The sequence below is a fragment of the Dermacentor variabilis genome, chromosome 3, assembly GCF_050947875.1.
Source record: "Dermacentor variabilis isolate Ectoservices chromosome 3, ASM5094787v1, whole genome shotgun sequence".
NCBI classification, from domain to species: Eukaryota; Metazoa; Arthropoda; class Arachnida; order Ixodida; family Ixodidae; genus Dermacentor; species Dermacentor variabilis.
In genome coordinates this window covers 93534694-93555293 of record NC_134570.1, presented here as the reverse complement: position 1 = coordinate 93555293, position 20600 = coordinate 93534694, and the positions used below count along the sequence as shown (strand labels likewise).

Here is a 20600-nt window from a genome sequence, read left to right as displayed (position 1 = left end):
CCGAGAGCCCAATGTGCGACTCCAGTAGGTGTCAGTACACCATCAAGCACCTATTGTGTACCTGTCCTCGCTACAACGGGCAATGCCTCTCTCTAAGGACAACTTTAAACCGACTGCACTCGAGGCCGTGCTCTGAGTCAACGATACTCGGGCCGTGGCTACACCCGTCACTGCCACAAAAAACGATTCGTGCGCTAGCGCACTGCTTGAGGTCCACTGGTTTAAGAGACCACTTATAGTGTCCCTGTGCATCATCCCACGTGCACTTAGTGCTCACTGTCCCTCTTTCCCTCTTTCTATTCCCCTTTCTCTTACCCCCAGTGTAGGGTAACAAACCGGACGCTCGTCTGGTTGGTTGACCTCCCTGCCCCCCCCCTCTCTCTCTCTCTCACACACACACACGCACACTGTGAGCCCTGGAGTCCGAACACCTACTCTCTACGTGTGTTCAAGTGAGTCCCGCGTGGTCTGCCTAGTTTTCGAACGCTCCGCGCAACCTGGACGGAGAGACGCGGTCTGACGTGGTGCGCCTCGCGAGCACCAGGGAGCGCCGCCACGACGTGTCGGTGTAGCGGCCGCGAAATGCAACACCAGCCGGCGTTTGCGCGTGCGTTAGCGGCGGCGGGTCGCATGTGCTCGGCCGTAAACGCAACTGCGAACGTCCCGCGCAAGCGAGCCGTGCGTGGTGGTGGCGGAGGATACCTGTGCGCGGCGGCAAACCGGTTGCCCTCGCCGACGACCCACGCGCCGTTTCGTAGTCGGCGGCGGTGTGCGTGTGTGTGCGTGCGTTGAGCGCGCGCGCGTTGTACGCCTCCGCAAGCAGTCGTCGTCGGCGGCGGAAGCCGAGGGGCGCGTACAGCAGTCGGCAGCCGCCTTTTCTGCTACGCGCCCGCGCCCCGACCACGACGAAGACGAAGACGACAACGACGAGCATCGAGGCGAACCGAGCACCTGTTGCCGCCGCGGCCAGCCGATAGAGCGTGTGTAGGCTACACTCGAGAGTCGGCCATCCGCGCGTCACGCACACTCCCGAAATCTCTGGGGTTCCAGCCTCCGGTGCTAGACTCTCCGTGGTCCCGTACCTGTGGGATTCTGGAACCCGGACAGTCGGTTCGCTCGTCATACCAGCGACATCTGAATCGGCTTTTGGCATCGATGGCAACTTGGTGTACACACCCACCCGCGTCACTTTAAACTCCCCGGGACTCCTGCAAACCACCGCCGCTGCAGAGTATCTTTCCTGTGGTCTCCAGGAAAACGTTGCCGTGCGGTTCAGCTGCAGAAGAACCTGTCGCCGAAGGGGTGGCGGAATTGTGTGTGCTCGTGCTCACTCGTTTTGCTGTGTGGACCACCCACCGCTTTTACGCACAAGCGTGCCTGGTGGAGTGACGTGTGACTGACGACCGAGGATCTGGTTCTTCTTTCCCGGATTGATTACCCAACGGTTCTCGGCGAAGAAGGGGAGGAAGCTCCGCTTGTACCAGAGACGAACAGCTGCCCGGAGGCGACGCATGAGGCTAGACCCTGCCTCGTAGACCGGTAGGTGGGAAATCTGCATCGGCGGGAATGTGCCGGGGCCGCCCTAATTGGGATCAGCGCGCTGTTTTAATGACAGCAAGAGCTCTCAAACGGGATTTGTCAGCTGGGTCCTTAAACCAATCGCCTTCGTTACGGCTGCTGCTGTGCAGCATATTTCTTATTTAGCCGCCCGCATGGCTCGACTACCTCAACGGGCTTCTTGCGAACTCGACGCCTGTGATGAGAGGTGGATGCAGTATTTGCTTTGGTGGGTGTCAGCTTGTTATAGCGAAAACGATTATAATTATTAGGATAACTTTCTTTACTTCACTAAACCGCTTCGTCTTCAGTCACAATGTACTCAGCCGTAATTTGACATACGCTGCATTTAGAAGAAAGGACACTTTTTGTTTCCTCTCAGAGGACAAAAAGCTGCAGCACAGTTCGAAAGCACACTATGATACATTAACGCTTAGCATGAATACCTGAGCATATACTGTGGCCCGTGAACATTGATATTTTTTTCTATTCTAGTCTTTTACTTTTCGATGTGGGGCTGAAGGTCGCGTTCTTGACGAACTGGACAGTGAGGGTGGAGCTAGGACGACGTCAAACCCCCATGATCCTGAATCAGGTCGTGCTTCGAACAGCCATCTTTCATAGCTCACGAACCTTGTCATGTGTATTGGGACCGGTTCGAGACGGTCAAAGAAATAACCACATCTTCTTTTCGAAGGCGCGTTTGCTTTGCCGCCGTGCACTCATCCGTTTTTGAGCGCGCCCGACGTCTCCATTACCGCCGGCCGTCAGCCATGGTCTTCTTTGCGCGCTGAAATGGCGAAGTTTTACGTACTCTTGCCTAGGCAGTGGTCGCCGATTCGGATGCATATTGAAATACAATGCTCGAGTATCCGTCAGACCAGATGAAAAAAAAAAGAAAGATCAATCCATGTTCTGCCACTTCCCTGCGCTTTTGAAAACGCGAAGGGGGTTGGAAGGACCTTGCTGTATACAAAATGTTTGACGACTTGCAGACGATTCGAAAGCTATCAGAAATGCCATTTTCTGCAGTTTTCCATGGTATGTATGTGGCTTGCCTAACGGAACTTGCCCTGACGTATACGAATACATTCACTGATCGCTCGCCAACAGATTGCATAACCTTATAGCCCACTTTATCCTGGCGAGTAGAAATGAGTGTACACACGTTACCTGTCGACGTCCATCATCTACTCGAGGACTGCGACCATATATGCTGTGCGAGTTCCCTGCCATAGTGCTACTTAAAAGCTGTCAGTACAAGATTCACGGATCCGCCTAGCACTTACCTATACATTAGGCGTTGATGTGGAGTTTCTGTGTGGTTTGCGACATACTTACCGTACTGCGCTCGTCCTCGTTCCCTCACTTGTGATATTGTGCCTGCTTTAGCGCACCTAATGACCTCGTGTGTATAATTATTTGCCTCTATAAGGACCACCTATAGCGTGACTCTTCAGCCTCGCATTTAAACATTCAGTCGTCTTACATGCGAAAACCACGATCACTCCGCAGTTAATTGGGGGACCTCGGATTCATTATATGCTAGCTGGGTTTCTTTAACGTACACCTAAATCCACGTACATGAAGTTTTTTTTTTTCATAACTCCCCCACCGAAATTCGGCAGCCGCAGTCGGGATCGAACCTTAAACCAACACGAACGCCATAGCCGCTGAGCCATTGCGGCGTGTAAAATTCGCACTTGTACCTATGTAGGGGGCGCACTGTCGGTGCACGTTGAAGGCGTGACCTAGGCGCGCGCAAGGTTTTCGAGAGCATTGTCGCCGTAAGGAGACAATGTGCACTTAATAGCTTACTCACTAAGCCTACCTTTGACTAAAGCTGTCGCCTGCTTAGTCGTGAGGCGATCGCACACACACTGCACGCAGGCGTACATTATGATATTCACAAGAACGGCCCCCTATACATTTCTGCACTCAGTACGGAAGCTCTTGTATAGAAAGAGTGTATACAACCCGACAAACCTGTACGCATACTCTCATCTGAACAAACTGCACGAGTTTTAGGCCACTTAGAGGTGAACTCGTCACGTCGCAATAAGCGAAAAGAAATTGTGCCACGATTAGGCACAGATCTGCTCAGGCCCGACGGAGTCGGCCGGAGAAGGCAAACTGACGGTTCGAGACGCACGGCTCGCTGCGGACTACACCAAGCTCATATGCGCATGCAAATTTTTGTTTGCCCTCAGCAGCTCCCTTCGGACCGCGCCTGCCCGTCACCGCGTGTCAAGGTCGCGCGATTTTCAGGGTTGATCTCGCAGATGGCCGCGCTGTGGCCGAGGGCGCACCCCGCCGCGAAGCTGCCGTGTGTGGGGGGAAAGCGCGACGGCGGCGTATGCGCGGGGCCTCGCCGTCCCACGCGCTCGCCGCAAGGGCATCGAGCGTGTCGCTTATACGGAGCCGGATAATCTTTACCGAGCAGACGGCGGCCCTATCGGACAGCAGACGGCAGCGAGCTCGTGTAGCACTTATCCACGAACGTTATGTTTTCTATTTAGCGAACGCTGATTGGCAGTCGTTCCAGTTTGGCCGAACGTATATACGACAAGGGCGGCCAGAACGAGACGCCGTGTTTTTGTGAAGGAGAGCGATGTGGTGGGTCTTTTCTGTAAAAGCTGCCGTCGAGTTCGGGCGGCGCTACGAACGCTCGTACATCCAGCCCGTGCCTTTGAATAAGAGTTCGCTGCGAAAATGAAAACTTCGATTGCCTAACTAATTTATTTGTGTAAGGCAAAGTGCTGCTTGTATACAACAAATAAAACCACCACCGCAAACAACAATTACTACTACTACTACTACTACTACTACTACTACTACTACTACTAATAATAATAATAATAATAATAATAATAATAATAATAATAATAATAATAATAATAGAAAGGAGACAACATAATGTCTTTAAGTCGAAATATTGCAATCACTGCCAGAGGTTTCGCGCACTCCGTACCCTGAACAGCTATAGTTTGTTTCAGAGAATGCGATTTACAGTCCTTGTCTGAGTCACAAATCTCGCCTACCAGTGCTGTGCATTCTAAACTTCCTGGACAGGCATGGCAATTAAAAAAAAAAGTGACATAACAAGCTTCGAACACACTTGCGAAGAAAGATGGTAAATGCTATGCTATCACGTAAGTTGACAGGCTCGTCCTCTTAAATTTAGTTAGTAACTGTTACGTTACGAGCTTTCTGTGCAGCTTCTATGCATATGTGTGACTTTCTGTCATCTGTGCGACGCTGTTTTCGTTAGAATTCGGTGAGCGTTTAGGTTTAATTACGTTCGACGTTTATGCTTTGTGAGCACACCAGTTTTAATGGCTGGCGTTTCCATTATAATTAAGAGTTTATAAAGCTATAGTTACAAGAACTAGAAGCTTTTTACTCTCTATCTCCTCTTGCTTAGTCTTCTCTTGCTTAGTATTCCCTTGCTTAGTATTCTCAACCTTTTTTGCAAGCTTTGCTAACGAATGTTAATAACTTCATCTGGTTGTGACTATCAAGAATCAAGACCCTCTATTTGTCTTCTTCTCATTGATCAGCAAACGTAGGTGATATGTACATATATACTTGCTAACCTTTTTAACAGGAATTACGAAGAATTTTCTTTTCTTTACGGAGCGTGCGTTTATGAAAATTCGGGATGAGCAGTTCCAGACTGCGTTTAGTTTAATTGCCATTGCGATCGCTTCTCGATAGCTCTGCTCATAGGACTATTGTGAGGTGTTGGAGGAACGCGGCCCAGCTGAAGGGACGAATGAGTAGTGAAGGCAGACGCGTGTCAATAAAGAAAGCATGGTTTGCACGTTTAGACACTATTTTGTGCAAAAGACCAGCAACGAAGGTAGCACGCTCATTTGCTTGCTCTGAAGCTGGAGTGCGAAACTGCACGGAGAGTGTGAGCATTATACAAAGAATTAACCATGAACAGGAGGTCCCAATTCAGTTTTAACTATGGGACCTCCTTCTGTATACTTGTATCTGTATATTATTTTTATGTAATAATAAAATTGATTGATTGATTGCTTGATTGATTGATTGATTGATTGATTGATTGATTGATTGATTGATTGATTGATTGATTGATTGATTGATTGATTGATTGATTGATTGATTGATTGATTGAATTGCTTCCAGCAGCTTCACATTTGGGTGCCTGAATATGCCTGGATATGCCTGAATTAAACTGCGCGATGTGTCGGCAATCGTTCGCTAATGCGTTCAGGCGAAGCTTATCTAGCTAAGACGCGACCTGCTGTGGAAATTTGCTTAATCTCTTCAAGACCTGGTACGTCAAATGGGGATTCTAAGTTTAGCGGCTCCTTTCACGGTCACTTCACGATGCGGGAACAGTAAGAAAGAGAGAGACACTTTTCAACTTGGGACCCACCCAAAGAGGAGAACGGCTGTTGCAAAAGACGAGATGAGAAAAAAAAACGTACTGCACTGTGAAATGCACGAGTTTCGATGTAATGCATATCGAATAGATTTCTATTCCGTAAAGCATACTGATACGGAAAGACACCTTGGCTCTCTAACGGCCCATATTCACGGTAACCTGCCTATATAGAGGTTTTCAAAGCTAGCGAAGGGAAGTAGCTTGTCATTCCATAAGTGCTTCGATATAAAACAGGATGTCAGAACTGCTGAGACGCTGCAGTGCATACAATTCGTTAAATGCAGACCCACTTAATTGCTATGCCACACAGCAATTTCAGGCAATACTTTCTTTTTCTTTCTTTCTCGCTGCAAATCCAGCTTTACATTGAAGCACGAGAAAAATCGTGAGACGCGTGGTGTGTCGAGCGTTAACGGCTTGTTATTCAACGAACGTCTCTGAAAGAAGACCACGTGGAAGAACTGCAACGAACTTTTATTTCTTTGCCGACCCGCTTCCTTTAATTATGCACGCCGACCGACTCTTCCCTTCTGACTTGTTCTCAGATAGCGAATGCGGCTCTCCATTGTTGTTTTGCCTGTACGATCAAGATCGCCATGGTCGCTTCGTTAAGTATGCAACTCGCGCTGGGACCCCGTCGATAGGCGTCTGCAGCGGTCAGCTGAAAGCGGCCAGGATAAGCGCCGATGGCAGCTTCATTTTCTTTTTCCACACAAGGCTAAACCGGTCAGCGGTGCCCACGAGAGGCGTCAGGATGAGCTAATGGAGAGGCTTCTTGGCGACCGCTCAGCAGAGATGCGCGACTCGATGTTGCACAAGCGCAGCAGCTCCTGTCGGTATAGGAAGCCCTCGCGTCTGGGAAGGGGAGATAGATGGGAGGTTGGCTGCGCGTACAGCTGGAAGCCACGTCGTGGTCGCGTACACTGTGCAACGCGCGACCAGTCGTCGCTGCACAGTGTAACCACCGCGGTGGCTCTTTCCCAGCCGCGTATTTCGATGGAGGCGAAATGCAAGAGGGCTCTTGTACTTAAATGAACGCTAAATAATCCCAGATGGTCAAAACTCTGTGGCCATCCACGGTGCAGTACGTCATCCCTAATGTACCACCACCCAGTTTCTTTCTTTCTTTCTTTCTTTCTTTCTCTCTTTCTTTCTTTCTTTCTTTCTTTCTTTCTTTCTTTCTTTCTTCATTATTCATTATTTATTCAGTTTCGGTACGTTAAACCTAAGAATTTAACTTTTAGTTCGTCTTATATAACGCCGCAGTTCTAAAACAAGCACACCCTTCTCAGGCAGATCAGCGTACACTTTCTTGCTCATATTAGTAGGGGAAAAAAATGCTGTAGTGGTAAAATGTGCCGTAGGGTGGAGACTTGGAAGCGAGCGAAAGAAGTCGCCTACGGGTGATATGGTGAGTGAGGTTACCAATCGTGGTTAAACAGAAAGTGAAATGCACTTGAAAAGAAACAGAGAGCTTGCCTGTATATACCCCCTAGCTACATATGAGTCGCGTAGTATATTTACCATAACGGTGACTTATTTTATATCGGTAATTTATAGGTAATTTTATATCGTATATAGATTGCTTTTACAGACAGGTATTCCGCCAAGTTCCAGTGAATATATCTAACGATGCTTTCGTCGTTGCGACAGCATGTCTTGAACGGTCTCCTGAACAGCGACGATGCTCACGTCTGCTCCCAGTATAGTGGGCAACTCGCACAAGGATAGAACCTGAAAGGCGAAGGCATTTTACCCTCAAATACTGAAATATTCGTCTGCATCTGTGCATCCCACTACGCGTATCAGCTGGGGCCTATACGCCACCACTAGCGCGCATCTGAATCAGTGAGCCACCTGTGGCTTGGCGTATACTCTTCAGAAACGACTATGCTCATCCTGCAGTATAATGGCCAACAGCCGTATACATGCGTCAACGCTGGCTGCGAGGAGATTATTAAAAACCTTCTTTGTCAATGCCCTCGCTGCTGTGCACCTAGAAAATAATTATCTACCTCGTGTCGGAAAAGAGAATCATCGGACGCGCACAGAGGCCATACTCGACATAAACAAGGCGTTGAACGCGTTGTTGCCCTTCTGGAAGCCATACAGACTGAGCGACAGACAGAGTTAACTGTCGTGCGCTACATGGCGCTTATGACCCCTCCCCAATCTCTCTCTCTCTCTCTCTCTCTCTCTCTCTCTCTCTCTCTCTCTCTCTCTCTCTCTCATTTTTTCACTTTAGTTCTTCTGTCCTTCTATCACATTTAATTCCATTTACCTCCTTTTCTCAGCACAGGGCAGCTAGCCGGTCTAAGCAACGGTTCATCGTCTTGTCTTTCCATCTCTTCTTCCTTTCCTTCCTTGAATCCGTGAGATATGTGTGAAGTGATTATGATATGTCTCGCTCTTTCTCCACCGCACACAAAGTTTACTTCCTTGCGCTGATTATCTATGTCTATGGACCAACTAGGCTCTCAGCAAGTCCTTTACTTACCAACCAACCTGCGCGATCATTATATTGTGCCCACGTACGACCATTTTCTCTTTGTCATTTGTTATTACCATATCTGTTACGACAGATCCCGCGAATTGTTGTACAAGAGGGCATCCGATGGCGCTGGACATTACGGTTTGCGAGGCGGACAGCTTCGACCAACTCGTTGCTTCGCTGTCACAGATGTTTCCCGATAAAGGTGGAACTTCGAAACCGACCAGTGGAAAGACCTGAGATTGGAGCTATTCTCGTGGATGCGGCTGAGTCTGCAGAACGTATTCAGAAACGATTCCAGAGCTTCCACTGCGGTAGATCGTTTTTGTACTCGCGATGGGCTCTCTTACAAGAAGAGTTTCTCCACTACGGGTGCCCCTTTTCTTCTCGTGGTTCCGGAGACGCTCCGCTCAATCTATTCTGCACGTCATGCACGGTGACCTGACTTCGGATCCCTTAGGATAGGCGAGAACACTACTGCCTTGTGCTCGGCAGCTCTTTTAGTGCCCGCGGATGCGCCGACTTGCTGAATTGTAGGCAACTCAGCTTCAACGTGAAAACATCTCTTGTCTGACGCCCACTGCCGTGTGCCTACAATTCCGTAACAAAAATTGCGCTACAGCTAATACGTATTTGAAATGCCACCAATCGTTTATCTTGGTACCGTTAACTGCCTCGAGGTATCCTGAATAGCACGTAGGTATCTCGTAGGATATTCTACAAGTCTCCGATAGAAACACTGCAGTGTGAACTATAGAGAACAGGTAGACGATGATCCAGCTGGCGTTAACAAAAGGAAGGACTCAGTGGAGGTGAACTTAAATCAGATAGTGATGTTAAAGATGATCGTGACATTCGCAGCAGGCATGAAGATACTGAGCTTTGTTTCTTCAAGTAAATAATCACTCATTTTGATTTCAGATTTTTATATTTATGTTCCAACTGTTTGCCGGTGTCCTTGCTATAAGTAAGCTGTACAGGTGAAACAGTCATTTTTAAATCACCGTAATTAGGTTGTTCTCAGTTGTCGCTCGCTTGTCGATTTAGCATGAAGAGCGAATTGCCACTCAAGAGTCAGGACGTTGGAAAGTTAAGGCCTCACATGTCTCTCAGCTTTCTTTGCTGTCCAACTAGCCCCTCCCGCGGCGATGCGACATTGCTGGACCGACTAACGCTGTTGGGAGGGATGTTTACGAAACGTTCATTACTTTATATATATTATAATGACCACCAGCATTTGACTTTTGTTAATGGGACGAATCCTTCAAGGCACCTGTCGTGCCCCGGTCCTTTATAACTTGTAATCATTGAACCACGTTAAATCGACTGGACTCCAGAACTTTTTCAGAGAAAAAAATTCTCAGACTTCAGCCACATCCATCGCTGGTTCGAGAAAAACGACTCGTGCGCTGCTGCAGTTCATGAGGTGCACTGGACTGAATGACCGTCTACATCCTGCTGTGCATCCCCTTGCTTGCGCACAGTACTCACTCTCTCCCTCTTTCACGCTGTCTGCTCGCCCACACCTGTGTAGGGTAGCAAACCGAACGCTGATCTGATTGATCTTCGTGTATTCTCTTACTTTTCTCTCTCTCTGTCGTCCTCTGTGTGACGACAGACACTGGTCTTTATCTTTAAAGAGCGCACGGGTAAGTTTCACCAGACTCTTTTCAAATACAGGAAGAAAAATTGATGTTTGGATAGAACTTTCTTGCGCGAGAAAAGTGGGGTAGAGCGGGGGAGGAAATGACGCATTGGTCACGTCTGTATACGCTATCATACGTGCCATCACTGAGAAGAAACGCCGTAAGCAGACATTCCAAGAATGTCATTGAACAAATGCTTTAAATGTGCGTGTATATTTCTTTTTCTGTTTCCTGTTAAAACACGTTTTAACGGATATTTACACACTAATCGTCAACTTGTGCATTCAGCTAACTTTAGGGACAAATGGACTAAGTTCTCCCAGGTAAGGTTGGTGTTGTGACGTCGGGCTGCTGTTCTTTTGAACCCCCTCCCCAAGCACCTGCTTTAATTCAGCGCTGACAGACATGGCCAAGGAGAAAAGCACTATCTTAATGCATATGAGCACGACACTCACCAAGAGTGGAATAATTTTTAGTATGTTTTTTTTTTTTTTCGGGTGACGTATTTCTTGATTTACTCGCCTCACCGCACGCAACCCTAGTGGCATTTCCTGTCCCGCCTCTTTTGTGTGTTTCATTCCGTGCTGTATCCACATAGCGGACCACGCGCGCTATCCGCGTGCCGCCCACATTTCTCCTCCTAGCGAGAGCAGAGAAAAATGTTTTAGCCGTGTCTGAACGAAGCCAGAGCAGCATAGTCAGTCGAGAGCGAGCTAAGCCTGCCGCGAACTACGCGCGTTCACCGTTCGCCGCCTATTCAAAAAGCTTCTCTCTCCGCATGAAAAGGGGTAGGAAGCCAGGAGAGGGAAAGGAAGACAACGGATGAGAGAGGGCAAACAGAAAAGAGGAAGACAACTTACCCCCCCCCCCCCTGCCACAGACACACACACACACTCCACACTCCCCTCCCACTTCCCGTTTACAGTCCGCTACCGTGTCCCCGCCCTCACCCTCCGCTGCATTCTGTTTTGTTCTCCGAGAGGCGCTTTTTCCGAGACAGTGTGTCTCTGTGTTGTGAAAGAGGCAAGGCCGTCGTCGCGCGACAGGCCGGTGCCGGCTTTCAGACACGGATGAAAAAAAAAAAAAGAGAAAGGAAAAAAGAAAACGCTGTTTATGCGGTGCATTGCGCGCGTCGGTGCGTGCGCGAGTGGCGTGGCATTCGTAGCCGTCGCCGGCCGCTTGACTCGGGAGAGATGGTCGAGGAACCGTTATATACGTTCGCACTGGCCACTGTGAAATCGCCTCGCGGCCGGCTGCATTTCTTCTGGGGGGGCCCTTTCGCCGTACGGAGAGGAAGCACGCCAGCCGCGCGACCGCGTTTTGTCGCCGCCACCCAGTGAAAGAAACGAATGCGGCGGTATACGCTCTGCGGTGCGTGCGTGCGTGTGTGTGTGTGTGTGTGTGTGTGTGTGTGTGTGTGTGTGTGTGTGTGTGTGTGTGTGTGTGTGTGTGTGTGTGTGTGTGTGTGTGTGTGTGTGTGTGTGTGTGTGTGTGTGCCGCTGTCGTTAGCGCGTCGAGAGTTCCGGCACGCGAGCGAGCCTCACGAAAACGCGTGCAAATGGGCTGGTCTGTGTGTGCGCCCCAGAGCAGGAAAAAAGAAAAGAAAGGGAATAAAAGAAAGCGAAGCGTGCGGAATCCGCCGCTGTCCCCCGGGCCGTTCGTGCGCGCTACATTGTGTATACATATACATACGCTTCCTTTTAGTCGGCGCAACGTATATGGCCATTCCGCGTGTTTGTCATGGCGATATGGCACGAGATAGGGTGGTGACCAAAGACAAAAGGCCGCCGGTTGGCGGGTGGCGGAAACGTTTCGCACACTGCTGGCTGTTCAGACCCGCGAAAGTGGACCGACGCGGCATGCAGGAGCCGTGTGCCTTTTCTTTTTGGTTGTGTAGCTAGCACGATACGGAACGCAGTATTGGGAATGCAAGTGCGACGACGATGGGGTTCTTCGCTGGGCTTCTTGTGCTTTGAGCTTTTGCACATGTGTGTGTGTGTGAGAGAGAGAGAGAGAGAGAGAGAGAGAATAACATAAATGCACACCAAGCAACGCCGCGGCGTTCTGGTTTTCGAACATTCCGGACAAGTAGTCTTCCAAAAATAATGTTTAGTCTCACTCTCGCTTACAAAAATCACGCCGATAGAATCTGACACACCGAACCGAAGGCAGCACTATAGCGTCCTAGCACCAATTCTCATGAGCGCTTACAATATGACGCTTCCCTCCGCGAATATCTGCTCGTAGTCAATTTATTCTTCGTGTTCATGCTTTTATCTCTTCGACTGCAGGGCACTACAGTCTGTATTCACATCCACAAAAGCGTTCTCTTTCGGCACCTCCTGATCTTACGGTGCTGCGTAATGCTTCTCGCCATATGCCAAAACGTCGAGCATAGGGTTACTATAATGTAAAGATCTCTCTTGCTCGATTCCATTCCTGTATTATTACTCGTCGTTCATGACAGGCCTATTATAATGGAGACAACGCAGGCGTCATCATCGTTCGGACCACTGATGAAGCACCAAAAAAGGAAAATAATTGGAATATAATTGTTGAATGAGCCAGGCCAGGAGTCGTTTGGATGTACAAGCGAATCTTTCATCACGTAACGTTCCTTCGACGTCATCATTGCTGTTTGTGAGAAAGACTGTACAATACACTTGCTGCAATCTGGTAGAAAAGTCGTCGCGAACCTCGAACTTTGGCACTGTAGTATGCTTGTTACAGTACTTGTGGCGGGTATGAATAGGTATATTCGCCTACATGGTACCCAAGCGATGGTTACTGCAAAAGTGTCACCTCGTACGCCCCCAATACATTACAGGCGGCTGTACCGTCGAAAAACTTGATCGTTTGCACTTAGTTGATTTCAATGAAAAAACAAGCACAGTTAACGGTCTTTAATGCAAATCAGCTGTTCCATTATCATATTGGTTCCCAGTTTACAGTGCTGAACCAGCAGGTGGAGATGTTGGGCAGAGGCAGTGAGAGCTAGGCTACTACTTGATGTCGTAAACTCGCCAGTACGGGATTGTTATTTCTTTTTTAAGTCAATATCACGTTTGTCTTCTTTTTTTTCATCGTGCACGCGAGTGCTTTCGCCCGAAACGGCACGCAATCCTTCACAACGCCATCTGGCTTCACTGCAGGACAGAATTGCTAACGTGGCGGAACGCTTCATAGAAAAGACAGGTTCCGCAAAAAAAGAAGAAAAAAGAAACGATGAGTACGTGAGCAAAACGCGGTGCCCACAGAAGCTTGTAAAGTAACCTAAATCACTTCACTCACTCTCTCGATGTTCCGTATGGCACAACGCCCAGAACGCTGCTGCCGTCTGCAACAGCACCTTTCTGGCAGCAGACAACATCATGCAGAGTATACGGAAGTATTATGAATAAGCGTGCTTCAGTGCAAGGGTAGGGCCGTAGCACGGTGAATTTCATAGACCGCGAACTCTTAGAATGAATTGAACGTTAATTCACGTCGCATAAATTTTCCTTTACTGCATGGTGACACCTGTGAACGTCACGGTTCAAAGCTGCAGCGTGTCCGTCCGTCCGTCCGACCGTCCGTCCGTCCGTCCGTCCGTCCGTCCGTCCGTCTGTCCGTCTGTCTGTCTGTCTGTCTGTCTGTCTGTCTGTCTGTCTGTCTGTCTGTCTGTCTGTCTGTCTGTCTGTCTGTGCACACAAAAGTCAGTGAGCCTTCCTTTCCGGCGAGATATTCTTTTACGTCACAGGGGAAAATTTGTCGTAGAACCAGCTACTACAGCGTCGTGTGCTCGCGTCCCGAAGGCCCGTGAGTATACGTGGGTCGCAAGCGCGCAGCAGCGGCAGCGGCTGACGACGACGCGTGGGAGGCGGCGCAAGCAGCAGCAGCGTCTCCATCCGAGGCGTGTGCGCCTCCTCCTCCATCAGCGGCGAGGATACGATTGCCTAAAATGGAAGCGCGCTCCCCTCTCGAGCACCTATGTGTACACTACACACACGACGCCGCCGAATCCAAGTTATTGCGCATTCGCTTCGTGGCGGCATGCGACGTACGCAGTTCTTCGTTCAATTGTCATTCATTCATTCATATTTTGCAAGCCGTGTTCTTTTTTATCTTAATTAACTTATTCTTTTGTTCCCACGCATTATGTAGCTTTCTTTCACAATAAGCCGCACACAAGGGACGAAATGGAAAGTTGTTTGGCACGGCACGCATACGAACGACGCCAATGTTGGAAGGGCGGAGTTTGGTAAAACGGCTCTTAAGAACGCAGTCTTTCAACTCTCATAAGCGTCCGTTGGGAAGGACAAGTTCATTAGCGTTGCGGAGAAGGCACGTTCCCGAAGTACCGGACAGCAGGTTGGTCGGTCGGTTGCATGGTCGGTCGGACGACGTACATTTTCTTTTATTGCTTGTTTGCTCGCTTGTTTTAACGGCCTAAGTGAGATATGTACTGTATCCGCCGTGATGGCCTGTAGTGGCTTTGGTGTGGCTCAGCTAAGTCTAAAGTTTCGCGTTCGAATCCCGGCCGCGACGGCCGCATTCTCGTGGGGCTGAAATAAAAAAAAAGAATACATCCATGCATCGTATGCACGTTAAAGAAGCCCAGGTGGCTAGTAACCATATAGTTGTTTTCGCAAGTAAAACACCGTAATTTAATTTTCTTTCCTTTAAGATGTACGCTGTTTGACTTCGCGAGATAAGGTAGCTCGCGCAACACACGATATGTAATATTTTTTAACAAAATACGGCCGGGCCTGTGAAGTCATTTAAACTCTGAGCGTCGCGGCGCAGTTCTGTGTATGTGGAACCGTCCCCGATTCCGATAATCCCCCTAGCTTCGCTATTTGCGCAACGCGCATGCGCATAGCGAGGACCTTTTCATGCGTAAGATGACGTAACTGCGGCGTCTCTTTATCGGAGCCGACAAAAAGTAATCTCTTGTGACAGCAAATGAATGAAGCACTATCCGGGCGCTGCATGCCGCAGCTCCTGCGGACGCGTGCACCTCCTCACTCTCGCGTCATCGCTAATGGTCGCGATGCTATCGCCGTGAAATAGGGTCCTTCCGACGGCTGGGCCCGGGGCGCCTGCCAGGAGAAAGCATCGTTCTCTCGTGCCGAAGCGCGCTGCGAACCACGCCGCACGCTATGCCCGTGCTGCTCGCGGTGGGGACGGGTGCACCCCGAACCGAACACGATCGCGCTTAGGGAACCGAACACGCCCCGCATGCCTGCCTGTGCCCGTTGGCACTCTCCTGATGGCCCACGTGAGCCTTGGCGTAAGCAAATGGGACTCGAATGAAAGGCTTGTTGTGGGTGCGCGCACAACTTCCGTGAGGCGCGAAACGGGAGCTGCCCTATATATATATATATATATATATATATATATATATATATATATATATATATATATATATATATATATATATATATATATATATATATATATATGTGTGTGTGTGTGTGTGTGTGTGTGTGTGTGTGTGAGAGAGAGAGAGAGAGAAGGCTAGCGGTTCGGGCAGATGCTATACATAGTCTGACCTCAGGCTTGAATTTTCCATATTCCTTGCCAGTGGAAAACTCAGTAGAAGCTATCGCAATCATCGAGCATTGTAGAAGTTCGTTGAACTAGAAGGGGAATAGCGGACAGAGAGAGAGAGAGAGATGCACAAACACACACACATACTTGCCAACCTGTCAAATTCGTTAAGATCCTTCGGACACAAAACACCAGGCGGGAGGTGGCAGGGGGGGGGGGGGGGGTGAGGAGTGTATAGCACGTATTTATTTAAGGTTTGCCTTAAGTAAAGGCCTTTTGTGAGATGCGTTCGCCGATATATCAGCGATAATTTAGGACGCAGCACACAAGCAGCAACAGGAGCGAGTTCGGAACAGCCGAGACTGAGCAAGAAATTACTTTTCATGTAACGGTCTTTCAGCGACCTTGCGTGCTGTTGCAGACTTCCCTCACTTCTGGAACTTGTGTATATCGGCATGCTGGAAGCATGCGCCTCTTGCACCTTGTGACCATAGGAAAACTTCCAGTGGGAGGTTCGGCCGGGGCTGACGATGGAAACTTTTCTCGCGAACAACATATCTCGTAAGAATTGACGCAACATTCGCGAAGTCATAAAACGAGTCCAAATTCTCAATTGTTACGAAAAATTCGGGAGAGTTGGCAAGTGTGTACTAGCACACACACACACACACACACACACACACACACACACACACACACACACACACACACACACACACACACACACACACACACACACACACACACACACACACACACACACACACACACACACACACACACACACACACACACACACACACACACACACACACACACACACACACACACACACACACGCACGCACGCACGCACGCACACAGGTAGCCTTAAATGGCTAATAAAGACGTTTATAAACTCAGCTCAAAAGCGCACAACGAAGGCTGAAGATGTTGCGCCTTCCGTGTACTCTCGATTTGTTCTGTCGTCGTTCGTTCTTTATCTAAAGAGATAGGCAGCGTAAGCAGACAGACATGGCTCGGCGCAAGTGAACGCAACGGCTGCGCCGTAATTAATCCCCGAGCGCGTGAACTCTTGCGCAATCAAATGGAGCGGGCCTTTTTTCCTTCCTCGTAGCGCCTCCTTGTCTGCCCTCGATCACCTTCGTAGCACGCCCCCTTGCCGTACAAAACTCACTCGTGCCGGGAAAGAGCAGTTGAAAGGGCCGCAAACCAACCTCTGTTAGACGTCGCCCAGATCTACCGTTTTCAAGGCCACGCTGCCCCGATCGAGGACGCTTTTATCGTTCCGTGTTCGGCAGCTGGAACGTGGAGCATCTGACACGTGACCTGAAAGAGAGAGGGAGTGGTGAGTGCTTCGCGTTCCTTCTTAATTTTCTCGCAAGACCTTCACTCTCGTCGACGCCATACGTTGTAGCCTCTTTTATCTTTTTCCTATACAGAAGTTAACGTCTACACGGCGCGTAAACAGACGGCACACACACGAACGCCGGTGCCAACTGTTTTACCAAAGGAAGGCGTCAGAAGAGTGAATATCTTTACGCGCACGCCCAATTAAACAGACAATCCAAACAACGTGACACAATTTCACTTTTCTAATCAGGCCTGTCACGAGAAACCTATCTCTGCACGACGCAGTCACTAGCACAAGCGCGCCTTTTCCTTCAATGTATGAAATCGGGGGCCAATCCACTCCGCCAAGATGGAAGGTCAACGAAGCTGTCGTTGCGCTCTTACATTCGCCACCAATCCATGGTGTGAACGTGGTTGGACAGCAAAGCCAAGCGAGTGCACGAAACAAAACACGTTTGTTTGTAATTTGTGATTCAGCATATACTTCTTAGTTAATTAGCTTAATGAAACTTGGAAGGACTGGAGCTTCATCCTTGCAAACAGACATGGGGCTATCCGTTTCACTCCCGTAGAAGCCCATGTATCAACAGCAGACGGGAATTCCACAACTTTTGCAACTTCACTGTGAATTACCCAATTATGAAAAATAAATGAAACTCGGCGTAGTGATAGAGTCGTTTTATCGGCCAGTTATCTTATAATTTTTAAGATAGTTAGGTAAACAAGAGTGACGATATATAGATACGCGTACACATTCTCGTATCACCTCTGTTATTAAATGCGTAAGCCTACCCAATGAGAAATTTGTCCGTCACGTAAGACAATGAATGGCTCATACCCCCGTAAGCGACCAAAAAGTATCTAACTCAGAGTCTAATGATCTTGAAAATGTTCCTTATAGATAGCTAATCTACAGAAAATGCATATCCAAGTGATGAGACGTATAAGCTTTTGCACAGAATCGCTTCATTAATGAAACGATTTTGCATCAAATTCGGGAGCTGAGTTTTTGCACGCGCAAATTTGTTGACGGACACGAAAAATCTACGGAACCCTATCCATAAACAGCTTCGCTGCAATAAAATGCTTGTACCAGCTCTTTAAGCAGTTCGTCACGATGTTTTCATTGTCTATGTACGGCGCGTGCGCGAAGGACATTCGCTCTTGTGACACTTCCTTTAATTGAACAGTTTATTGAAGAATGTGTGATGTCTGTTTTCACGCCGTTAAAAAAAATGTGTGCAGGGTGTGCCAGCTAACTTTAGCCGAGGTTTAAAAATATGCCGAAGCACTCTAGAAGGATATGACCGAATGTATGTTGTTGGCTATTGTATCGAGCAAGTCCCAGTATTCTTTTTTTTATCATATTGCGCTTAATCGCATAATTAGCCAAAATTATTTCATGAACTTCAAAAGTCTGAACATTAGGGCAAATCTTCCAATAAAGAATTTTTATAGCGAACTTTCTGCTTTTCAGCAATGAGTACACCTAAAGCTGGCCAAACCGCTGCTCTATCGTTGTACAGCACCCTCAATCGTGAATCATGCAATGGCACACTTGGTAGCGATGTACTAAGAGCGCATTCCGTAAATACAAGAAAGCATTACGCGCAATTTGCTATACACCACGGCTCCCTTCCAGTCACCGTATAGGTGCTGTAGTTCCACCCACTAACCATTTAGTTTGAGTCCAAGCTGCCATCACTTGAACACTCTGGGCTGTTAATATAGCATTTCCAAAATGCTACGCATGGTGACGCCAGTTTTCCCCGTACCACAATGACCGACGTAAGCTTCTTGCAGCATTCTGCCATAATTCACAAAAAAAAAGAGCTGTTACTCTATAGACTTCGATGTAAATGCGAATTCCAGCCGATCCTGGTGCTGGACGAATCATCACCGAAATGGGGCCGCAGCCAGCGGCAGAGAGTGCTTAATATATACAAACCGTTTTTTTAAAAGCGCGAATTCGCACCCTGTTTTTAATTCAATCTTCACCTGATACCAAAGCATAATTGTGCTTCCATCCACGAACAAAGTATATTATGTATACTTGCGCACTCAGCCAATGTGTACGCATTACTGCGCTCGCGCCTCGTGGCGAAGCGGCGCGTAAACACCGGCGTCGCGGGCATGCAGGTCTCTCACCAGCGCGCGAGGCCTCAAGAGGAGGATATAACTCCTTTCCTTCCCTCTTCTAACGAAGGAAGCTATAGCTCTTCCTTGTCACACGCCTATATAGCAGCAGCGCGTCCATGACCGCCGTGGCCTCCTAGTATACAGCAGCGCCCGAAGACGAGCAGCGAAGCCGTAAAGAAAAAAATAAAAAAAAACCCAAGAGCCGTCGATGTATACGCGACCAGGCTCCGTTCGAACGTCGACCAATGTCGGACGTCGTCGGCGAGCCCGAGGTAATTATTGCGCTGGCGCACCGCTCTAAATGAAGCGCCGCTAACGCCGCCAAAGGAATGCAGGCGCGAATGCGAGCTCGCGGTTGCACGCTGTGAACGCGAATGAGGAAGTCGAACGGCTATAGAGGGCGAGGAGGGTGCGTTGAGCTTAACGACAAGGCACACAATGTCCAAACACTGGACGTCCCGTCGCCAAGGGGCTCTTAGCGTGCATGCGTGTATGTATTATATATTACATATGCGTATATGCGTGTATGTATTATATATATATATATATATATATATATATATATATATATATATATATATATATAGCAAGGGGGTTGAGGGGAGGGTGCGACCTCCAAGCAGCCGTTCACCTTGCATTTAATACAAGTGGCCGCGATGTGCCATTAGTGGCTCAAACAAAGAAACGACTCGCGTATCGATCAACCTTTACCGAAGACCGCGTGAAGGATCGGTAATTTTCTTCGTACCGCTGCTTTACTCGGCTTCCCACTTGAGGCCAAGTTTCTCACGGTCCGGCATCCATGCGCGGCTGCGTGTTTCTTGACAACGAACGAGCTCACGTGCTTGCGGGAGCGGCATAATTTAGCGCGCTGCGCCACGAGCGCCGAATGCTTAACGCGAGAGCGATGCGCGAACGCAAACGTCGTGTACGACTTCGCAACGACGCTCTGTCACCGGGCGTAGAAAAAGAAAACCTAATTGGACAGCGTAATTTAGTGTGCTTTCGAATGTATATAGTGTACACAGAAGCATGGCCGGCTCGCGTCGTTTCAATATTTCAGCGCCGTATCGCGAAATCTCCGTGCGGCACCGTGTGTCACTGAAAGAGGCCGCAATTCCCCGCTTATACCGGGCGTGCCGCACGCCTACATTAAACAACCTCTCTAGTCTTCGTTTAATAGGTCAGTTAGTTACTCGAGCAAAGTTACGTTTGCGAATTCGTACTACAGGAGAGAGAGAGAGGTTTCTTTTTTTTTTTTAATGACGCAGCGAGCAGCGCAGTTATGTCACGGTCAGGAAGAAAGGTGCGCCCCACAGTTACTGCTCCACTTTATAGGATACATGCGTTAAACCAGAGCGGATGGCCACTGTTATCGACACTGTGGATATATAGTGTTTTCTTGAGTTTTGCGTAACGAAGAAAAACACTGCCGTGGCTGGGACTGACGGTTTGCCATAGAGGGC

At 48.7% G+C, this 20600-nt stretch overlaps 1 protein-coding gene across 1 annotated transcript in view; it reads left to right on the top strand.

Moving 5' to 3' along the window:
• The first annotated feature begins 630 nt into the window (after positions 1 to 630).
• The window catches only part of LOC142576054 (uncharacterized), a 104324-nt gene continuing 84354 nt past the window's right edge, over positions 631 to 20600 (top strand). The window contains exon 1 of the mRNA XM_075685973.1: positions 631 to 1539. The gene's annotated coding sequence lies outside the window, so the exon portion shown is untranslated. The remainder of the gene's footprint in view (positions 1540 to 20600) is intronic.